Source organism: Sphaerodactylus townsendi, linkage group LG04 (genome assembly GCF_021028975.2).
Source record: "Sphaerodactylus townsendi isolate TG3544 linkage group LG04, MPM_Stown_v2.3, whole genome shotgun sequence".
In the NCBI taxonomy this organism is placed as follows: Eukaryota; Metazoa; Chordata; class Lepidosauria; order Squamata; family Sphaerodactylidae; genus Sphaerodactylus; species Sphaerodactylus townsendi.
In genome coordinates this window covers 94415619-94428889 of record NC_059428.1, presented here as the reverse complement: position 1 = coordinate 94428889, position 13271 = coordinate 94415619, and the positions used below count along the sequence as shown (strand labels likewise).

The following is a 13271-nucleotide window of genomic DNA, read 5'->3' as shown; positions in this document are numbered from 1 at the left end:
TGGTAAATTGACTCTAAATGCTTAGTTCCAAATTTAAGATATCAGTTGACTATAGGCTTTTCTTATAATATGATTGGAGAAAAATATTCCCCAAGTAATTAGGCTTAGGAAGTTGGGGTAGTGGAATAAGAACTAACTGAGGTAAAGCCTGTCAGGAGTTGGTAATGTAACAGCTGCCTGGCAGAAACTACTGAACCAGCTGATACTGCAGGTTCATCTAATTGCTTGTTAAATGGTTAAATAGTCACATGCTCCGTGCATGCCTCAGTCATTGGTTATAGAGCTGTATAAGTGTAGCAGATATCAATGGTCTGATGTCCTTTGCTGAGGACAGATCCCAAGCCGGAGGCTCTGTCAGTTTATTCTGTATATATGCAACTACAATAATTCCTTGATTGAATTACTTGGCTCCAGTCATTTGTACTACACACTGCACTTGATTGATGGCTCAGCTGCTAACTCTGTCAAAGCCGATGTTTAAGAAAATGTACTAAGAGTTTTGGGTATGCAGGAAAATTTCTGGTGAGTATCTTGCACCATGGCCAGTGACTTAGAAGCTTCTTATTGCATTTCCAACATCCCAGACTAGCCCAATCTTATCAGATCTCAAAAGCTAAGCAGGTTCAGCCCCAGTTAGTATTATCTAGAGTTTACAAGTAGTTCATGGTTAGTGAAGTCTCCCCTTCAGTCTCTGTTAGCCATCACTCCAAGCAGAATGGTTTTGCGTGGAGGACAGAATATGTGCTAGAAACAAGCAGTTGCTTTGCAAAAACTTGTCTTTAGGTAGAAATAGAGGGTCCAAGGTGTCACTGTCAAGCTTCCAACTGATCACAATGCTGATAAAAGCATCAAAACTCTGCACTTAGTGATCCCTTTGCACAAGGCAATTCTAAGAGATCCAGCAATGCCTCTACAGAAAGATATCACCATCAGAAGAACTACTAAGATGGTGCCCAGAAGCAGCCACTTGTTGCGGAGGCTCCAGTAGTTTTTTAATTTAATTCAATTTTACTCAATTCTACTCAATTTAGTTAACAGTGGTTAGGTATATCTCTCTTGCTTGCAGATAAGCTCCAGAGGTTCCTGGATGACACAAATATATTGGATCCCTTCCAGTCTGGTTTCCGTGTTGCCATGGGACCAAGATGGTGCTGGTCGCAGTTGGGGACAAACTCCAGCTCCATCTGGATAGAGGCAGTTCAGTGCTGCTGTTGTTAGACCTCACTGCAGCATTTGTCATAGTGTGTCATGACCTTCTGGCCCATCATCTCACTGATATCGGAGGTCGGGGGGGTCAGCCTTGTGTTGGCTGGCCTCATTTCTCCAAGACCAGGGACTGTTGGCAACATTGGGTGAAGATAACTCCAGGCACCACACCATAGTTTGTGCAGTGCTGCAGGGGGGGATCCTCTGGTGCTTTTTAACATCTATATGCACCCCATGGGGAGATTGGTCCAGAGTTTCATGCTGCTGTGTCACCAATATGCTGATGTCACCCAGCTCGTGTTCACAATGTAGGGCAGCCTGTCTTCAGCCCCTGGAGCTCTCCAGCATTGTTTGGAGGCCGTGGCCAGTTATTTGAGAAGTCAGCTGAAGTTAAATCCTATGAAGATGGAGGCTCTGTGGCTTGGTCGGGGGGAGTGACCAGTGGACTTTTGCCTGCCTACGCTGGGAGCGACCAATGGACTTTTGCCGGCCTACGCTGGACAGCAAGGTTTTACATCTAGCCTTGTCTGTCAAGAGCCTGGGAGTAATATTAGACCCTGTGCTATTGCTAGAGGCCCAGGTTGCTCAGATAGCCCGGGCAGTGTTTCATTATCTGTGGCAGGCACAGCAACTGGCCCCATACCTCTCCTGTTCTGTCCTGGCCAGAGTGAATCATGCAACGGTCACTTTCAGACTTGATTATTGTAACTTGCTTTATGCTAGCCTGCCTTTGACTGTGATCTGAAAACTTACACTGGTGCAACATGTGGCAGCCAGGCTCCTAGCTGGGGCATCTAGTCGGGACCAGATTACACCAGTCCTGTACATCTTCACTGGCTGCCCATCGAGTTCTGGATCATGTTCAAACTGTTGATTTTAACCTTCAAGGCTATAAGCAGCCTCAGGCCTATATATCTAAAGGACTGCGTCTCTTCATATTGCCCACTAGGTCCCTCTGCTCCTCGGCAGATAACCTATTGGAGGTCCCTGGCCCAAAAGACATCTGGCTGGCCTCCACCAGGGCCAGGGATTTTATGGCCCTGGCCCCTGCCTAGTGGAACAGGCTCCCTAGGGAGACCAGGGCCCTGCGGGACTTGCAGAGTTTCCGTAGGGCCTGTATAATGGACCTGTTCTGCCAGGCATTGGGCCAGCCAGGTTGACCGTTTAACCCCGTTATACTCAGGCCTTCTGTGGGCACAATATGGGAGGTGGGTTTTGTTGCCATCTTCTTATGATGATAGCTATTTTATTGTTTCATGGTTTTAATATAATATGTTTTAAAGTATTGAATTATTATACTGTTGTTCACCGCCCTGAGCCCTTTGGGGGAGGGCAGCCTAAAAATTTTTAAATATAAACAAACAAAGAAACAAACATGAAGGGCCAAACTACACTGTGGAGACAAAATAGTAGTTGCATTATAAAGAGGAACCATTTGCAATATGTCACTATAGCAACGGGGGGAACTGTTGCTGTGAAAGGAGAAGGAAGAGTTACTATAGCAACAGATTGTAACTTTTGTAATTGGAGTAAGTTGGAGAGAACAGTACTATTTCCTCTAATGTCAGACAGATAATTCGTGAAATAAAAAGGTATTTCTGTAATGCCACTGTTGCCACAAGTGTTTTATTGTCAGCTGTTTTCAGCAACAAAGAAAGTCTGTATAATTTTTCCCTACAAATCGTATTCCTCGTATTTCTTCAGAGGGGTTTGCATTTTATATTGATGTACTCAGTTTTAAGAATCAATTTCAAATATCTGTTCCCTTCTTGAAGATCATCCTAGAAAATTCAGAATCAAAAAAGAAATATCAAAGGAATACTTTCTGATACATACATAAATAAATGTATATAGGAGGAGGAGAAATTATTCTGAGTGACAGGAAAATCTTGATAGTGAATTAAAATGTTTCAAAATGTTTTACATGACATGACAATATTTTTAAAGCAATAGCAGCAAATGGAAAAGATGGTTGGTTACATTTTAGCTAAGTAGGAAGTTAGGATTAGAATCCCGTAAAATAATTCCAAAATTTATCTGACTTAATAAGTTGTACAGCAAAGTACTGGGTGAACTTGCAATTTTATCTTACAGAGATAAGATTTGTTTGTATGACATAAGTCTGAACCAGCTGTTGTGGTTCCTTTTGGCATTAATAAAGGATGTAGCCATTTTGAAAGAGTATCATCCTTACATGGTAAGTTGGAGATAGCAATCGTCTGGAAAAATAAAGCTGAACTGTTTTGGGAATACCCTAGTCTCTAGGATACAATAATTCATGTACTGGCATGGACTCAGCTGAAAAAGAAAGTTCGCATTGCAAAAGAAGAAGAGTTTGGATTTATACCCCACCTTTCTCTCCTGTAAGGAAACTCAAAGGGACTTACAAACTCTTTTCCCTTCCTCTCCCCACAGCAGACACCTTGTGAGGTAGGTGGGGCTGAGAGTGTTCTGAAGAACTGTAACTAGCCCAAGGTCCACCAGCAGGAATGTAGGAGTGGGGAATCAAATCTGGTTCACCAGATAAGACTCTACTGTTTATGTGGAGAAGTGAGAAATCAAACCCAGTTCTTCAGATAAGAGTCCACCTGCTCTTAACTGCTATATCAAACTCACCAGAAAATTGCTGAATAATGCTAATACATTTTCCTTGGATTTTAAATATGTGATTCTCTTTGTGGTTGCTAATATCATGGGGCTCAGTTGTACATCATCTGCTGGGCATGCAGAAAGTCCCAGATTCCATCCCTGGCATCTCCATTAAAGCAGGTGATCTGCAAGAGATGCTGGAGAGCCACTCTCAGTCTGAGTAAACAGTACTGATTTTGATAAATCAATAGTCTGATTCAATTTAAGGTATCATTATGTGTGAGGAAAAGTCTTGGTATGAATACCTGAAGCAGACATAGAGAGTCCATACCACCCTGCTTGTTAACACAATACTTGGCCACCAAGTTATAAGTGGCGATCAAGAGGTCTCTCCAGAAGATCATTATCTACCTGCCACCATTTAAGGGGTTCTAGGACATGCCTGGGAATAGACAATCTAAGCCATTGCAGATCCACATTAACTCTGAATGCCCTAATTCTGTAGGAGACTCATTCAGAGCCTGGCAAAGCATACAGGTGACATTGGTGAGACCATTAAATCCAACTGTTACACTGCATATTGTTTTATTATGTGGTTAGCTGCCCTGAGTCCCTTGGGGATAGGGCAGGGTATCAATCAAATTACAAAAAAACCCAACAACTATTGTTGGATAGCGCCAGCCCTCTGAAGGCGTGTATGATGGAAAATGGCCACAAGACTGAGAATGGCTCAAATCTATTTAACAGGGACGATTTCATGGTCAACTTCTGAGTCTAGAATAATGCCTGTAAACTCAGCCTTGTGACTGGGATGTAACTTGGATATGGTAGCACTAACTACAAGCCCCAGGGCTAGAAAGGTGTGTAAAGTTGTTGCCAACTGGCTCTGCCGAGTGGGAGACAAAGAGCCATTTATCCAAGTAGAGAAAGATAGTACAGTCCTGGAAGGACAGGTACTCATCTATAACTGCCATTACTTTACTGAGAAACCATTGTGGCAAAGAACATACCAAAGGGCAGGATTCAGACCTCACAGATTAGGTCATGCACAGCAAGCCGTAGGTATTTGTGGCAGCTTCCATCAGTCGCAGAGCTACAAGGGGGCGGGGGGGTTGCACCATGCACTGGGCGCATGCCTGGGGGATGCAGAAAATCGGCCCCAGGCCCCTCCGCCTTTCCCCCCATGGCACCCCCACCCCCCTTCCCACACTTACCTTAGTTTCTTTCCTTTTTCAGAACTTTTTCAGGCTGCAAAAGGCCTGTTTGCAGTAAAAACAGCCTGAGGAACTACAGTTCCCAGGAGACCTTAGGGCTCACAAGGTCTCCTGGGAAGTATAGTTCCCTTCAGTCTGTTTTTACTGTGAACAGGCCTTTTGCAGCCTGAAAAAGTTCTGGAAAAGGAAAGGAACTAATGTAAGTGTGAAAGGGGGGCAATGTGGAGGGCCTCTGTGGGGGGGGGTGCCCCAGGGGGCCATAGGGGTGGAAAATTAGAATGCGCACTGGGTGCAGTTTGGCCCAGCTACACCTCTGGCTTCCATGGATGGCTATATGAAATTATGCCTCCTTTTGGTCGGTACTGCAAACAAGTTATCCTTATGCAGTAAGGGCATAATGTTGGGCATGGATAGCATGTGTAATTTGTAGGGGGATTAACTATGCATACACAGAAGATGGAGTACTGGCCACCATCCCTTTTCTGCATTTGGGAATCTAGCAGGAGTAGAATCCCTCTCAGGAGAGGACTGGGTAAAACCCATAGTGTACCTTCATATAGAGGGGTAGACACTTCTGATGCTAGAGCATCAGAATCAGGAGAAACAGGGTGACTGTGGAAGGAGAAAGGAGAAGGACCCCCCCCCCAAAATAACCATTCTTATTCAGTGTTGCAAACATTCACCAACAGAGGCCACAGCTAGTCAGGCCAATGGCATGTCCCTTTTCCAGGAGAGCTAAAACAATCAGAATGGTCAGTCAGATTAGACATTCCATGCTATGAAAGTGGCAAGGTTAAAATTGTGCTGTTTTATAAAGGCGCAGTCTGTGAGGTCCTGAACTCACCTGAAAATAAAAGAAAAAGAGAAAGCCAAGCCTAAACTGGCTAAATTGGAAAGAAATAGGACTATGGTAACTTGTATTAGAAAAAGGCTAATCATAAGCAAAGTGTCCAGGCGCGAGCACCAGCGTGGCACCCGGACTTGCCACGGCGCCAGAGGCAGCTGCAACCGTGCCCACTACCCCAGAGAAGGCGGCACGGGGCCAGCTGGCCAGGACGCGCAGCTTGCCGAGTGGCCCCGTCGATCCACTGCCTCACCACACTGGTGAGTCACCGCCTCTCTACCCCGGCGACTCACCACCTCGAGATCCGGACGGGCTGCCGATCCACCGGCCTGTCAATCCACTGTTCCGTCAACCCTCCGATCCGCAGATCCGGACATGCAGCGTGGAGGAGACGAAGGGGCGGGGGGTGGGAAGAGAAGCAAAGGGGCATTGGCTGGGAGAAGAGGGTGGAAGGGAGAGCTGGAGAGAGGCAGAAGGAAGAGGGTGCTTGAATGAAGAGGCGGGGGAAGGGGGAGAGTTGTGCAGACCAGCTGTGCTGTGAAACAAGCTGGGGGACCCGTGGAGGACCCTATCCCTGTGAGGGTATGACAGGGAAGCGGGAGTGATGGAGAGCCTAGGTGGCTAACAGACCCTGCTCAGTGAAGCAACAGAGCGACGGGGGAGACAGGGTGCGGGAAGAGTGTCAGGGCGCGCCCATACCTAGGCGCCCTGTGGGCAAAACTGTTTCTTGGCCCTTCGGGCCAAGGGGAAAGAACATTGGCTGGGGAGGTCAACCCCCAGGTCATGGAAGGTGGGACAGCACCAAGGATGTAGGTAAGGGGGGTTTCTCGGGTTCAGACCCCCCCATTCATGTCCGAAGCTCCGCCCACCCGTTTGTGGGTTTTAAAAACATTTTAGTGTTTTTTGGGTTTTGGCCTACAGGGGGCGCTTGGTTCAGGGGGTCTAAAGTTATGGACTCCCAAAAGGATGCCCCCATCCTCCATTGTTTCCAATGGGAGCCAATAGAAGATGGGGGCTACATGTTTGAGGGTCCATAACTTTGGACACCCTGAACCAAACGTCACCAAACCTGGCAGGTATCATCGGGAGAGTCTCTTACTGATACCACCCGGGTTTTGTGAAGTTTGGTCCAAGGGGTCCAAATCTATGGACTCCCAAAGGGGGTGCCCCATCCCCCATTGTTTCCAATGGGAGCTAATAGGAGATGGGGCTACACCTTTGAGGGTCCATAACCTGAACCAAATTTCACCAAACCTGGGTGGTATCATTAGAAGAGTCTCCTAAAGATACCCTAAAATTTTGGTGCTACTAGCTTAACAATTGCACCCCTGACAGCAGGCACCCCCCAAATTTCCCCAGATTCTCCTTTTAAATCCACCCCCTTCGGCATGGATTTAAAGAGAGAATCTGAGGTCCTCAGTTTAGAAGAAGAAGAGTTTGGATTTATATCCTCCCTTTCTCTCCTGTAGGAGACTTAAAGGAGCTTACAATCTCCTTGCCCTTCCCCCTTACAACAAACACCCTGTGAGTTGGGTGGGGCTGAGAGAGCTCCGAAAAGCTGTGACTAGCCCAAGGTCACCCTGCTGGCATGTGTGGGAGTGCACAGGCTAATCTGAATTCCCCAGATAAGCCTCCACAGCTCAAGCGGCAGAACAGGGAAACAAACCCGGTTCCTCCAGATTAGAATGCACCTGCTCTTAACCACTACACCACATTGAAAGTGATGCTGTTTAAGGATGGTTGATAATCCACCCCAAAACAGCATCGCTTTCAATGTTGTTTAACTGGGGACCCCAGATTCTTCCTTTTAAGGTGGATTTAAAAGGAGAATTTGGATCTCTAGTTTAAACACCATTGAAAGTGATGCTGCTTGGGGGTGGATTCCAGCATCACTGCAGCTGCCCGGGGGGGGGGGGCAGCGGGATGGGACGGGACACAAAACTCAGATTTTGAACCAGGCTCCATTTTCCCTCTATGCCTCTGCCCAGAGGGGAGGGCAGAAGGAACTGCCAGCTGCTGGCTGGGAGCCCAGCTGATGGGGGGAGGGGAGGGCAGGGCAGGGCGGGGCGGGGGAGTCTGCCGTCCCTGGCCTTGGAGAGCTGCTTTTATAAGCGCTAGGCCAGGGGCTGGGCATGGGGAGGCGTGGCCATGCCCTAGGGGTGGGTGGGGGTGTGGCCCCCCCAACTCCCCCATAAAAAATCTATACCTACATCCCTGGACAGCACACTCACCTGCAGGAGAAGGGTGGCTAGAGGAGACACCACACAAAGACATGACAATAAAAGTCTGAGGTAAAAAAAGGAAGCTCAATTAACTAGACACATGTCTGCTCCATATGGTGGTGAAGAGAGAACTGGAGAAACAGTGCACCCCTTCCCCTGGTTATGTGATCTTGGGCAGGAGTAGCAGCTAGCCCAGGAGTGTGACTAGGGGAAGGAAGCATTTGCTATATGGCTAAAGCTTTTAAAGCTAAGTAAAATGCTCTGTGGCTGGCTGCTATGAATAAAGTCTCCATATGGGACTGCATGAACTTTGTCTGGAGTTAGGTCAAAACTCCTTGGAATCAGCCACTTGGCTGAGGACTTTTAGATTCTTGCTGCAAATTCATTTTCTCTCAGACTGTAATTCCCTGGTCCACCGTCTGCTCTCTGACACCCACTCCAACCCCTGGTTTTCCATAATTGAAGAAAAAATTGCCTCTATCAGACTGTCAGTGGATTCACTTTGCCCTTTGTCCTATTCAGAAGCTTATAGGAAATTAAAAGGTCAACTATTGGATAGAGAGTTCTCTACCCTAATCACCGCAGCCAAGAAAACGTGCTCCCCCCCCCTGTATTTTTCTCTCCCATTTCAACGGGGCCACTTGGCACACTACCTGTATTGCTTAATAAACCCTGTTCAAAGGAGAGCCATAATGCTCGCCAGGTTTAATGTTATGCTTTCTGCCTTGTTACATGGCAGATTTAATAAGCAAGAAAAGGCTAAAAGATTGTGCCCATGTAACGATGGCTCAGTTGAATCTCTGGCCCACCAATTACTTCACTGTCTCAGATTCAAGGAAATCAGATCCAAGTATGTGAATCTCACTCCTTTACATTTACCCGATCTCCCCGATTTAACTAGATCACACTACTTGTTGGACAACCCTAATCCTTCCCTCTGTATGATAGTGGCAGACTTTCTCCTGGAAATTACTAAATGCCAGTAGATTTCCTTCGTCCTAACATGTATATCCTGTATTGTATATGCTTTTTAATCTGTTTTTATTATTGTTGTACTGCTGTCTATGCCAATAAAGGCTTGCAATGTGTATATATATATATATATTTGAACTATATATATATATATATATTTGAACTGATGAACTATCATTTCTTTTTTTTTAATAAAGCTTTTATTATAACTTGTAAATATATACAAAAAAATTAAGATTACATTATTCCTTGTCATGTCATACACCAACGATTAACTTTACACAACAGTTCTCAATTACATGGATTACTACCATTATAGCTAGGTTTGTATTACAAGATTAAAAAACAAGTGCTTCCTCTGCAACCGCTGAGATATCAAAGAAAAGAAGAACAAAAACATCTATATACATCTATTATAACTATTGATAATAAACCTATTAACTTGTATATTTCTTCTCTCTCTTTCTATTTTTTTCCTTAAACTATTATATAAATCAAAGTGCCTCTACTATTGTACTGTCAGAATATAAAACTTATTTACATGTAAATGTTTGTATTAAAATAAAGCGTAAAAAAGATCTGATGACTCTTCCTTTGTATTGACTGAAGACTTCCATTCAAAATTCTACTTGCTTTAACAAGAAAAAAAGGAAAATTAATATAAGATGAAGAGTATAACCAGTACAATTTTACATAACCAATAAATAATCTTATGCTTATATATTCAGTTAATTTATTGTTTTTTCAAATACTGAATAAACGGTTCCCATGTTTTGTGAAAGCTGGTTAGTGGCAGGTCTTTCAAATTTACAGAAAGTTTGTCTGTGTTCATAATTTCCACTACCGCTTTAAACCAAGCATTAAGACTAGGAGATTTCCTATTTTTCCAGGTTTTGGCCACTTGGATTCTTGCTAACGTTGAGAAGTATAGAAACAGTTTGATGTTATCTACCTTCTCATTGTCTTGAAAAATTCCCAATAGATAATTTTCGGGTAGCATTTGAAATTTTTGACCCAAGATCTTTTGAACTTTTTTATGAATTTTTTTCCAGAACCCTTTCACTTTTTTGCAACTCCACCATTGGTGGAAATATGTACCTATCTTTTTGTTGCATTTCCAGCAATACGGGGATTTGGTCTTATCAATTTTCGCTAATTTAAGAGGTGTAAGGTACCACCTATGAAATACTTTATTGAAATTTTCTTTCAAATCCATACTCTGAGTAAATTTACCGTGATTTTTCCATGTTTCTTCCCAATTTTTATACATCAAATTTTTGCCTATATCTTGGGCCCACTTTATCATCACTTCCTTTATAGTTTCATGTTCCAAATTTATTTCTAGGAGAAGTTTATATATTTTACTTATTGATTTAGTTTCAGATTCCCATAGAATCATATCCAATTTAGTAAATTTACGTTCAAACCCCTTAGCTTGTACATCTTTCGAAAAGGCTTCTCTGAGTTGCGCATAGGTGAACCAATGACAGTCATCTGTTCCTATTGGAATATCGTCTCTATTTTTCAAAATCGGTTTGTCATTGTCCCATCTTATTAGATTTTTATATATTGGCCAGTCATTATTTGCATAGCATTGTCTATTTTGAGAGGCTTCCAATCTGGAGACCCATAGTGGTAGCTTACTATAAAGAGTCCTTTTGTATTTCTCCCAAATTATTAACAAGGGTCTTCGTATGGCATGATCTTTGAAGTTTGCCATCGATTTTTTTGATACAGGCCAAAGATATTCATGCCAACCCCAACTGTTGTCAAGTCCTTCCAACTGTAAAATTTGGTTGTTTGTTAACGTGATTCAGTCTCGAATCCATATCAAAGCATTGGTGTCATGATATAGTTTGAGATCGGGTAATGACCAGCCCCCTCTCTCTTTGACATCTATTAGTGAGGTGTATTTAATTCTCGGTCTTTTGTTATTCCATATAAATTTTGATAAGGTTTGCCTCCATTCTGAAAATACTTTAGCAGAAGTGATAATTGGAATGTTTCTGAACAAGTACATCATTTTTGGCAATATCATCATTTTTATAAGGGCGATTCGTCCGGAAAAAGAGATGTTTAAATTTTCCCATTTATTTAGATCTTTCTTTAGTTCTCGCCATAGTTTCTCATAATTATTTCTATATAGATTGTTGTTCCTTTTTTCAAGAAAAATTCTGAGATATTTTATCTTTGGGGTTTGAGATATGCCTGTCATATTTATTAATTTTTCCTCTTGTCTTTTCGTCAAATGATATAGAAACATTTTGGTCTTTTCTTTATTAATAGTAAATCCTGCATTTTCCCCATAGTCTTGTATTAGTTGTAATAATAGAGTTAGTTTTTCCTGGGGATTGTCTACAAACAAAACTATATCATCTGCAAATGCCTTGAGTTTTATCCTTTCTTTTTTAATTTTTATTCCTTCCAAATTTTGATTTTCTCTTATTTTGTTTAGCAATACTTCTAATGTCGCATTAAACAATAGGGGTGACAATGGGCAACCCTGTCTTGTTCCTTTATGGATGTTAAAGCTTTCTGATAGATTGCCATTAATTTGTAATTTTGCAAATTGTTTGTCATATATACTATGAACCGCATTCTTAAAGAGATTTCCAACATTCATTTTGCTCATTATAGATTTAATAAAATTCCAACTAATCTTATCAAAAGCCTTTTCGGCATCTAAGAATACTATGGCTAGTGGGTCTTTTGTTCTTTTTTCTGCCAGTTCGATAATATTTAGTACTGATCGTATGTTATAGTACCCTTGTCTCCCTTTCAAAAACCCTACTTGATCCTTATTTATGTATTCATTCATTACTTTTTGGAATCTTTCGGCCAAGATAGATGTAAAGAGTTTGTAATCATTGTTTAACAACGATATCGGTCTAAAATCTTTAGGTTGTGGACTATTTGATTCTTCTTTTGGTATAAGGGAGATGTAGGTTTCTTCCCAAGATTTCGGGAGGGATCCCTTTTTTAATATATCATTCATCACTATCATTAGTTGAGGTGACAGTATATCTATAAATTTTTTGTAAAGTTTTATAGGAAGACCATCTGGTCCTGGAGATGTTCCTAGTTTAGCTTTTTTAATTGCAATTTTAATTTCATCTATAGAAATGGGTTCATTCAAAATTTTGCGTTGATTATCACTCAATTCTTGAATATTTTCTTTTTCCAAGTATAGTTGAATTTTTTCCCACTTTGGATCTTTTTCTTCATAAAGTCTCTCAAAGTATTGTTTTAACTCATTTTGAATCAATTTTGTATCGTTTGTGATTTTTTCACCTATTTTTAAATTATTTATTTGTCTCCGTTCTTTTTCTCGTTTTATTTTGGCCATTAACCATTTTCCTGGTTTATTGGCCAAAACAAAAATTTTTTGCTTAATAAACTTCAAATTTTTTGCCATTTCATCTGACCACATACCTTGCAATTCCTGTCTTTTAATAAATAATTTATCTTTAGTTTGTTTACTTTTTGGTTTTTTCTGGAGTTGCCTTTCTAACAGTCGAATTTCATTGAGAATCATATTTTTATCTTTTTCTTTTTTCTTTTTAACTATACACTCATTTTGTATTAGTAGACCTCTTGAGTATGCTTTGCATGTTTCCCATATTATTTTTTATCCTGAATAGAGCCTTTGTTAATTTTTAAGAATTCTGTCAATTCATTTGTGAGCTTCTCTACCGTTTTGTCATTATCTAAAAGCCAATCTTTCATTCTCCATGTTTGGTATTTCCTTTGCGTTTCTACTTCCCATATAATGGATCCATGATCCGATATCACTTTCGGCCCAATTTTTATCTCCTTTGTTCTTCTTAACAAATTGCCTGTTGCCCAGATCATATCGATCCTCGATGAGGACTTATGCCTATATGAGTAATATGTGTAATCTCTAACATTTTTATTCTTTTCTCTCCAAATGTCTTTTGTTTGGGTCAAATCTATGAGACAATTGAAGGATTTTGGAAGCTTCCCAGTTTTCGGTTTTTTTGGTCTTTTTTTACTTTGGTTACTTTTATCTATCGTTGTGTCTATTACACCATTAAAGTCCCCCAAAATTACGATATTTTCTTGTTTTTGGTCTAGTAGGAAATCTGACAGGCTAGCATAAAACTCAGATTTATTGTTATTTGGTGCATATATACCTACGAATAGGATTTTTTCTCCCTCTACTATGGCCTCTATAGCCAAAATTCTAGCCTCGCTATCTCTGAA

The 13271-nt window shown here is 41.7% G+C and overlaps 1 protein-coding gene across 1 annotated transcript in view; it reads left to right on the top strand.

The window, feature by feature from the left end:
• Positions 1 to 13271, top strand: part of GABRG3 (gamma-aminobutyric acid type A receptor subunit gamma3) — a 450076-nt gene that overhangs the window by 212858 nt on the left and 223947 nt on the right. The window lies entirely within an intron of this gene.